The sequence below is a fragment of the Octopus bimaculoides genome, chromosome 5, assembly GCF_046866305.1.
Source record: "Octopus bimaculoides isolate indiv1 chromosome 5, ASM4686630v1, whole genome shotgun sequence".
NCBI classification, from domain to species: domain Eukaryota; kingdom Metazoa; phylum Mollusca; class Cephalopoda; order Octopoda; family Octopodidae; genus Octopus; species Octopus bimaculoides.
The window spans coordinates 66,936,459-66,947,594 of record NC_142932.1 but is presented as its reverse complement, the minus strand read 5'-3'; positions in this window follow the sequence as shown (position 1 = coordinate 66,947,594).

Here is an 11,136-nt window from a genome sequence, read left to right as displayed (position 1 = left end):
ATCGATCTATCATGGCGAATGTCGGACAGAGGGATCACACAGGAGAGCTAGGAAGAAGGGGAAATAATAAAGTAGTGGTGGTCCCAGAATGAAGGTGCGCGTGCGTGTGTATAAGAGAGTGTGTATATGCGTGTGGAAGAGGGCTGGTGACCTTGACGTGTGCGTATGTTTATGTGTAGGTGTGTGGATGTATATACATATATACATATAAGTCAATTAGATCACATTCACTGATTTCAAAAATAGAAATTACATTTCTAAATCTCTCAGATAGGTTTATGCAGTAGTGATGCGATAAAGTAGTTGTATGCTGTCAACTTAATGTGTCAGTCCCATGAAGGGAATAATATACTGCTATTTAGAATTATTATATGTTTACAAGAGCTTGACAGGCATCTCCAACTAACAAGCTATGGCTACTCCAGACTGATGACGAGCAAAGACTCAGAAACATGTCTCTGGCTTAGCTGGGTGGAGGTGCTTGTCTCCCCCTTGTAAACATCAGGACACAGGAAATGTGTCAAGGCCGACAGGAAGTGGTGCTGCTTCCTAGAGGTAAATAGTAGTAGTATTATTCCCTTCATGGGACTGTCACATTAATTTGACTTAATTTAATCTAAATTAATTATGTATCACAATTATGTAATTATGCATTAAGTGGTGTTAATGAGACATCTGTTGAATGCTGGCTAGAAACGAAGAATGGTAAGGTCCAGATCCTTCACTTTCATTATGCCAAACCCATGGCCTCTAAGTACCTTGTTCACAAGAACAACGCCAACTTCAACAGTCTTATAGCTGACGTGGTGAGAGTGATGAGAAATGTGTCTCGCATGTGCGACCCTATGGAATTGGAAAGACACATACAACACTTCATCCACTGCATGCAGTTCTCAATCAAAGGGACTGGATTAGAGTGTGAAAAGGAGCCCGGGCTAAATACGAAGCCATCATAGAGAGTGACGCTAAGGGGATCCTCCCGCTGTACAGGAGCAAATCCTGGAACAGAAAAGACCAGAAATAAGATAGATAAGGCCGACTCTTGGTATGACGACAAAAAATACCAGAGCGTCATGTTTGTCGATGCTACCCCTGGTGGCGAACTGGCATACCTTTTTAGAAAAAAAAAACATTAAGTAAGGCTAATCTACGGATTAAAGTAATAGAAAGGCCTGGTGCCCCTATAAAATCCCTGATCTGTAGAACCTATCCCTTTCATAAGTCCCCATGTATGGAGAACAATTGTTTTGTAAGTAGGATGAACCCACGAGTTAACTGCAAGGTTAGGAATATAGTGTATAGCTTACGATGTACTGAAGGACGGTGCAGAAACATGATAACTACCTACATCGATGAGACTGTACGCAGCATAAGAAAATGTATTGGTGAACACTGGCGAGAACTCAAAGAAGAGAATGATTGGTCAGTGCTCTACCAACATGCTCAGGCAGAACATGGAAGCTCGATTAATAACAGAGGTTAAAGTATTATTGACGCATAGAACTGACACGACAACTAGACAGATTACAGAGGTTATACACAAAGCAGTATACAGACCGAAATTTCCCCAAGACACTTGATGAAGGTTGGAGTGTATATCAGCCGAAACGTTGTGTTAACAACAAACAAGATGAGGACAAATATCCGTCAATTGTAAATAATGTAAATAATGTACATAATTCCTCATCTCTTAAATATAGAACTGTAATATCCGGCTTATTATGCTTACATTAGTTTTGATGGGAATATTCCATTAGCATTCCTTGAGTTGGTGTTTATGACAGTGTTAAATAACAAGCATTTTCTAAGTTTATTTCAGGACAGACTTTTTTACGGATGGCATTGTAAATTGTTTTAGCAACAACATCGTGCCCCATAGGGAGGTCGTACCGTGACGACATTTTAGGACAGCTAATCACAGAAACATGACATAACCTACATATGCGGTTGCACCTTAGGTTTACAAGAGCGTCACTGTCTCTCTTGTTCACCAGGTACTTTGTGGCAATCTCCTGTTCCTGGATTGCAAACGCATAGCTTTCAAAGTGTGATGTGATGTAGTGGTCTCGTGTTCAAGAGAGGATGCATTTCGTGTCAACTGTACTGTCTTCTTCAAGTTTCCGGGCAACATACCCATGCACAGTCTTTTTTTTTTTTTTTTGTATGCTGAGTGCTTTCCATCCATTTCTTCTCTGAGATAAGAGAGCCCAGCTGTTTTGGGGATGTATAGGAGATCATCAGGAAGAGAGTGATTCTTGAGGAGCTCATTGCCAGCTAGTACAATGTTGCTCACTACGCTTTTCAGCACTGCGTTTATATATTTATTTTTGCTGCTGTTATTCAGCAGGTGCTGCTTGAATGATACCATACGGCATTCGAAGGCCGTCTGCACTGATCTCAGGCCTCTACCACCTTCATTTCTTTTTAGGTAGAGCCTGTCAATATCACTGTTTCTGTGGAAGTTCCCAGTTATTGTCAGGATTTTGCGGGTTTTGATATCTACAGATCAATCAAGTGCCCCAAATGTTGGGATCAGCACTGGTACTGTAAATGTATTGAGGGATATTGTTTTGTTGTAAGAGGGGAGTTCCGACTGCCATATTTTCCTAAGTCTGGTGTAATAGTCTCGGGTCACTCTATCTTTATTCACAGTGCCTTCATATGATACATTTTCATCTATGCCTAGGTAATTGTAACATTCTTTGTGTAGAATTGGGGAGATAAAGAGACCGTTGATGCACAGGTTTTGGATTTGGGGGACTGACTTACCCCGTTCTATAACCAAATATGAACATTTCTTCTGGCCAAATTCCATGCCTATATCAGCTAAAAAGTTATTAATTCCAGTTGTTTGTTGGCATTGCTAACACTTTTAGCATAAATTTTTAGGTCGTCTACCAAGAAATTACATTGATATTTCTAGCAGTTGAAGATCCTAGCATGTAACCATTTGTTTCCTGCAGTAGGAACGATAATGAGCTCAGTGCCAAAATGAAAAGAAGTACAGAAAGACTATTTTCCTGGAATATTCCTTTTGAAATGCTTATAGCATCTGAAACAATTATTCTGTTCTCAGTTGGAAGGGTGAGAATTGTTGTCTATGCCTTTGTGAGAGTCTCTTTAGCAGCAATTAAGGTGGCAGGTACTTTTGCCAGGTGTAGGAACGTCAATAGCCATGAATGAGGGATAGAGTCGAATGCTTTCTTATAGTCAAGCCATATGTCACAAGGTTTCTACGTTGTTTTCTTACTTCAAACAGTACAGCTTTGTTTATTAAAAGTTGTTCGGCACATCCCCACTGTCCCTTCCTTCCACCAGCCTGTTCATCAGTCACAATGTTGTTTGACTCACAATGGTCCCAGAGGAATTGGTTGAGGCAACTTGTGTACAGTTTGTACAGTGTTTAGACAGGCAATGGGCCTGTAGCTTCCTGCCATCTCGGTGATTTCATTTTTGGCAACAAGATTTGTCCTTGCTGTTGCAAGCCAATTTGGTATATCATTTTAACCTCCCATAGTCCTTTTGAACATACATATCAACTGCTTTCTATAAAAAGTCAGCTTCTTGTACCACTATCCAACTATCAAGTCCCTTCCATATGCCTTCCCATTCTGCAGTTTGCCTACCACTATAGCGAACGTTTCTGCATCGATTTTGTGTGTTTTACTGTTAGTGTTAGTACAGTATCCTCTCAATTGTATTTAACTATGACGCATTCAGGTTGAAGTCCCCCTTTTCGTTCCAAATTTTTGACCAGAATAATTGTAGATCTTCTTGGGAGGGAGCTTTCTTAATGGTAATGTTTTCCTTTTTCTGTATAATGCTTGTGGGTGGAAGCAAACTTGCGATTGATACTGGCTCGATCAAAAATTCGCATGCGATAGCGGAGTTTCTCGCTCATCGTCCTGAGTTCATGTTTTCAAGTGATTAGCTTTCCCTCAAAAAGCTTAGTGTGAAGAGTTGCCATAAAGTTTCGTTAATTTTTGTCTAAGGTAGAGTTGGTGAGGTGTAGACTCATTTTTCTCCTTACATTTTATTGTTGTAGTTAACTATCCAATATGGCGGCGCACGTTGTTGATGTTCTTTTCAGGTTTTGTTTTGCATCTAGGTTGCTTCCGTTTAGTAACTTCGTTACTTTGTTCCCTGTAGATTTCTCCTAAGTGTTCTGGTGTTCTTTGACAGTAATAGCGGCTGTGTATATAAGAGTATTTATATTCCAGTAATTAACTTCACATGATTTCATGTGCTCTCTATGTATGTATGTATGTATGGATGGATGGATGGATGGATGGATGAATGGATGGATGGATAGATGAATGGATGGATAGGTGTTTATCTATATATATATATATGTATGTATGTATGTATGTATATATATACACACATATACGTGTACACACATGCGTATATACACATACACACACACACATACATATCCTCTTTTACTCTTTTGCTTGTTTCAGTCACATGACTGCGGCCATCTTGAAGCACCACTTTAAAATGTTTCTTTTAATCGAACAAATCGACTCCAGAACTTATTCTTTGTAAGCCTAGTACTTATTCAGTCGGTAAACATACCAACACCGATTGTCAAGCGATGGTGGGTGGGGGGGGTGGGGGGGAACACACAAACACATAATATATACATATATGAATATATACGATGGGATTCTTTCAGTTCCCGTCTACTAAATTCACTCACAAAGCTTTGGTCGGCCTCAGAGACACTTGCCCAAGGTGCCACGCAGTGAGATTGAACCTGGAACCATGTCCTTGGGAAGCAAGCTTCTTACATATATAATGTAAACTGTTGGAACGTTTCAAGTCGTTCGAAGCGCTATTTATTACAGGGAGTTCTATATATACCCATACATCAGTCTGTTTTAGGTAATGTTCTAACAATCTGTCATAACTATTCTTCCCACACATGTGAACAGACTTACGTGAGGCAAACAGATACGCAACGGAACGCGTACCGTGTGACATGAACTCACATGTTTTTGTAGGTAATTCCTGATTATACTAGGGAAGGTTGCCAGGAAGGACCAAAGGTGCAACAGTGACCGATTTAAAGATAAAGATTATCGGTGAAACGTTCAAATATAACTTTGGTTTGTTGCAAATATAATAGAACTGAGAATGTGTTCTAGAGCAGGGATAAAAGGCCATGTACTGTTAGCCATTAAACGTCTTTTATTTAAAAATAGCAAAAATGAGAAATTATATACTGCCAACTAATCAATGATCTACAGTTTCTGTCCATAATTATCAGTATACTAGGTTTAGCAATGAAATATGTTCATTTTAAACTTGTTTAGAAAAGCGATTGTTTAGGAAAGAGAAAAGACTGACATGCAGCTTACAAACTGAGTAAATCAGATAAATGTGTCTAAACATTCTAGTACGCACAGCCATATGTACATGTATACACACGTGCACATGCGCATAAACACACAGATACACACGCGTGCACACACACACATACACACACACACACACACAGAAAGAGAGAAACATTATGGGCATTAAGAAAATAACAAAGACGAACAGCTACACAATACTAAAATCTTTCTGCGATTCATAATAAAAACAGCGTAGCAAAGCGCGACAAACGTAACAATGTTTGTCGATCAAATCGCTTGTTTTCTCGTTGATATATCTACTAAGCTTATGAATAGTGGTATGATATGTCGGGTAAGCAAGTAGTTTTATCAATGTGCAACAAGAAATTGGTGTGTGTATGTGTGTGTGTGTGTGTCTGCGTGCGCGAGCGCGTGTGTTTTCTCATTTTTATAAATATCGTAAAACATCAAGTCATAAAATCACGAGACATACCATTGAGAAAATGGTAAAAATGGATTCTATCTACAAAATTTATGAACGAAAGAAAAACGCACGAGATAGTGCACTTCCCCCATCCCTCACACGCACAGGAAATATCAATATCGATCTTTATGAATGGTGATAATTTCTCAGGTGAAACTCGCTTATTACTCATAGATAAAGTTGCTGAATTGCCCACGAGAAATTATCACAACTCATAAAAATTATTAGAAATATCAACGAGAAAAGAAGAAATTTGACCAACAAGACTGAAATGATGTTTCTTGCTGCTGATGAACTGTATCTATAACTTTCTGCGGGACATCACTATATCCTCTGCATCATTATTTAAGATTTTCCGTCCAGGTCTGACCCACATTAAACCTACACTGCTAACACTAAGCCGTTAATATTATGTTTGAGATACAAATCTCTGATTCTCTTCCACACCATCTCAGTTATTCAGTTATAATCTTTCTGTTAGCTTATTCATTTGAATATTGGCAACAGACACTTCCAGTTAGGTTCATTTATTCATGTGTCACAGAAGCGTCAATCAATTTCCAAGCTCACCGACAAAGAAGTCGTTGGATTATTTCTTATCTTTAATGTAAGGACATTACCTCATCTTTCTCTGAAGTAATTATAGTCATTCATACTAGACTTCTTGGTTGCCTTACTCCCTCCATATGGACACCGCTGTCACAGAGGCCAAAACGTTTACAAATCTGATAAGTTGGTCTCATCCCCTCCATTCGTCTCTCTTACCTATTTACTGAACTTTGCTCTCTCTCTGTCACCTCCATACCTAACCATTATTCTATCTTCTGGTCTCTACCCAGTCATAGTAACTTACCGGGCATCAATTCACCGCGCATAATCTTTATCTCTTGTACTCTCTGGCATTTACAGTAAGCTAATCACTTGGATATTATTAGATATCACTGGATAACAGTTTAAACAAGAGACACAGACTAAGTGCTTCGAGTAAATCACCGACCTCCACAAAGAAGCATTTACTCATTATTATAATTCTTGCAAGTCGACAATAAAGAGAGTGAAGAATGGTATATTTCTTTCCTAAATTGTGGCTTTATCAACACACACATATAGACGAACGCACATATATACACACACACACCCATATATACGCGCACGCCTACATACACAGCCGCATACACATGCACACACATACACACAGGAGCGCACACACAAAATAACACACATACCTGGCACACATCCTTACGCTCTCACACACATACGCACGCACACACATAAATACACACATACACACCTCTCACATACACAAAACCACACACACACACATACACATATACACACATGCACACATACACATATACACACATGCACACACGCACATACACCTCTCACATACACAATACTCACTCACATACATAACACACACGCACGCACGAAAACATACACAATATACACATACACGCACGCACAAAAAATATACACACACGCACACGGAAACACACATACAGACACACATAAACACACACACACCGGTACCTAACACTCACAATCCCACACACACACACGCACATCCACACACATACACACACACGCACACACACTTCTCACCAACACTACACACTCACACAGACACGCGTACAATCACACACACATGGGCATAAACAACACACGCACATACAATCGCAAACGCACGCACACACACGTACACAGCAACGCACATATACACAACATGCACATACACACAAACACACACGCACGCACGCACAAAAACATACACATACACACACGTGCACATACAAAATACACACACACACGTACACGTACCCAACACCTACGACCCCACACAAACACGAACACACACATACTCAAGAAACCGCCTGTTGACCTACCTACACTGTCTATAAGAATCCACTAACCATTCCTGCTACTAACTCCTTCCACTACGTCACACACACACACACACACACACACACACACACACACACAAACACACTAACAGATTAACCACCAAACCATGCACACACACACACTCACACACATACATACGCACACACACGTTCTGTTATCACACACACACTCGCAGACTCTCACGCACGCACAGATTTCATCTCCCTTTTTCACTCTCCTGTCTTAGAAAGAACTTTTCCCCCACCACCTCCTCTTCCGGTCTTTTCACAATGTAACCTCGTGGGCATCGGTACCATTTTCCTCTTTCTCCGTTTTTCCATTCTCCGAACTTTTCATCTTTCCGACGAAGGGCTACGCCCGAAACGTCATACACTCTCTCTTTCCTTTCCCGGAGCGTCCAATAACACTATCCGTATCACGTCCTCACTTTGTTGTCTTTTTGTTATTGTTTTTTTGAACTTATATATATATATATATATATATATAAACTGAGGAAAGTCCAATAGAAAAGGATGATGGAGGAAAAAAATCGCCAACGATTTACATGTGGTTACATTTTGAAATATATATATATATATATATATATATATATATATATATATATATGCATATATATATATACATATGTATTATTTCTTTACTACCCACAAGGGGCTACACACAGAGGGGACAAACAAGGACAGACAAACGGATTAAGTCGATTATACCAACCCCAGTGCGTAACTGGTACTTATTTAATCGACCCCGAAAGGATGAAAGGCAAAGTCGACTTCGGCGGAATTTGAACTCAGAACGTAGCGGCAGACGAAATACCGCTAAGCATTTCGCCCAGCGTGCTAACGTTTCTGCCAGCTTGCATGTATGTATGTATATATGTATGCATGTGCATATGTTTGTGTTTGTCCCCACCCCAATCATCACTTGATAACCGATGTTGGTGTGTTTACGTCCCCGTAACTTAGTGGTTCGGCAAAAGAGACCGATAAAATAAGTACTAGGCTTACAAAGAATAGGTCATGGGGTCGATTTATTCGACTAAAGGTGATGCTCCAGCATGGCCGCAATCAAATGACTGAAACAAGTAAAAGAATAAAAGAATGGTATAAAATATTTTCCAGGTAATTGTGCTTTACATTTATAAATATCTCAACTGTTTATAATGAGAAAAAAGTCTTTAAAAACACTGAGATATTTTTGAGTCTTAAAAAGTACTTGAGATACCTGTGAAGCAAAGTTTAATTACAGGAAGCGAAGATTCCCAGGTTTATTTAAATATTTACATTTCACACAGCAGTGGAAAAGGTGTCAGAAATAAATGAATGAATAGATAATTGCTGAAACATTAATTACTTGCTAATGAGTAGTTCGTCTGAGAAACATAATCTTGTGTTTTGCTTTGTTTTTATTTATCTTTTCTTTTTTAATCAATGCAGCAAAGAATGCTCTCGCGGTTTCTGAACAACGAATATAAAGAGGAAGGCAATCTAAATGTTTTACTCATTGTCTTTAATAAAGCTAAACAAATATATACAACATTGAATGAATGAAATTAAAGTGTAGAACTTCTTTACGTAGAAGTAGTAGAGATTGTTTATTTTGAATTTCTGAGTCCTTGAATAGGAGTTCTGAAATGGTAATGTGGGAAAATGACGGGGTAGCTAGTGATATAGAAAGCGACAGTAGATAACAAGCATTGTGAAAAACACTAAGTACTAATTATTCAAGCATGCTAAACTTTGTATATTAACTTCATAGAATGTAGTTTCCGTCAGTATTAATCAAATTAGTAATTAGGTTGATTAAATAATGATCTAACTAAACTTTTTTTCTTCCAAGTAACGCCTAAATTTAAAAACAACGAACTGAATGACGAGTTTTAAGTTCAGTTGATTAACATGTTAAACCTCAAATACATTGGCTGAAATCTGTATAAATAGAAATGGTAGACATGGAATAAATATTGTAAGTCAGCTATTGCTGCGTTGTTTCATTGTATTAGCTATTACCGTGAAGTGCTATGGAAAAGGTAGACGAGGAATGTCTATGGAAAAGGTAGACGAGGGTATATTGTCTAAATATCAAATGTTGATAATTTAATTGGAAATCTTCGTTTTATATATTAAATTTAATATTTCATAGTTTCTGCTGAATTTCAGGATCGATAACACCAATATTAGTAACCTAGAAATATATTCTTTCAGGTCTGAAATATTCAGAATTTCTACTTGAAGTAAATGATTCAAGAGATAAAACTATCTAATTTCATATATCTGTGTTTATTAGTGTGTGTACATACATACATACATACATACATACATACACACACACACACACATGCATACATGTATATGAATACACGTTATTTTCTTCCTTTCGTTTTGTGAAAATGTCCTTGACATTTCTCTATATCTGTAACCTCGAAGAAGTGGTTCTTTGGAGTTGATATTATTTCTCGCTATAGCTTCCTCAATATTTCCCCTTCCTTCGTAAACGTCGCTTTGGGAATGCAACCTTATATATTTTTAGACTTTTCTTTCTAAGTCAATTATTTTGGTTTTCCTTTGATTCCAGTATAACATTGCAGTAATGTCAACATGTGGCTCAACTAATTCTACTGCACTTGTTACATTTTCTTGATTAGTTTCGCTCTGTGCTAGATTTATAATTTTGCTTCCGATTCTTTCTTATTTCTTTTTACTCAGCCCTGTTAAGTTGTTGTCCTATCTTAAAACATTATTTATATTTTACACATATCATGTTTTGTCTTTTAACTCTGCTTTTATTTACTTTCTAGATTTTTTTATTAAACTCCTAGCGTGAAATTAAATATCTTTTTACAGTCAGATTCTTGACACAGTTTGCCTGGATTTCATTGTTTTTATTTTATTTATTCATTGTTCATGTATTTTCGTTGTTGTTGTTATTGTTTATTTATTTATTTATCTATTGCATATTGTGTGGTTCAGGTTGGAGCCTGCGATGGTTGTGTTCAGAACGATAACGATTTTTTGTATTTTTTATGAACCCAAATATTGTTCAGTTTCTATTTCTCTTTCGTCAACTAATCGTTCTAATACTTCTTAAATCATATTTGGGTTTTAAAATTTGACGGAGAGAATTTTCTATGAATGAAACCAACCACCCACCTACTGTCAACACACATGCACGAACACACTCACATGCGCGCACGCACACAGACACACACGCATATGCGCCTGCATGTGAAATATGCGAGTGAATGTTAGTTATTTGAGTAACTGAATGAGCAATGGTTAAATGTCTTGGCTACAGACAAGGCAGAATGTTGAGTCCCACAGTCTTTTTGTATCTCATTTCTTGTTTGTCACTTTGACATAAAGCTGGCAGCAGTGAGCTACTATTGGCATTTTCGAGTATTTTGATTCT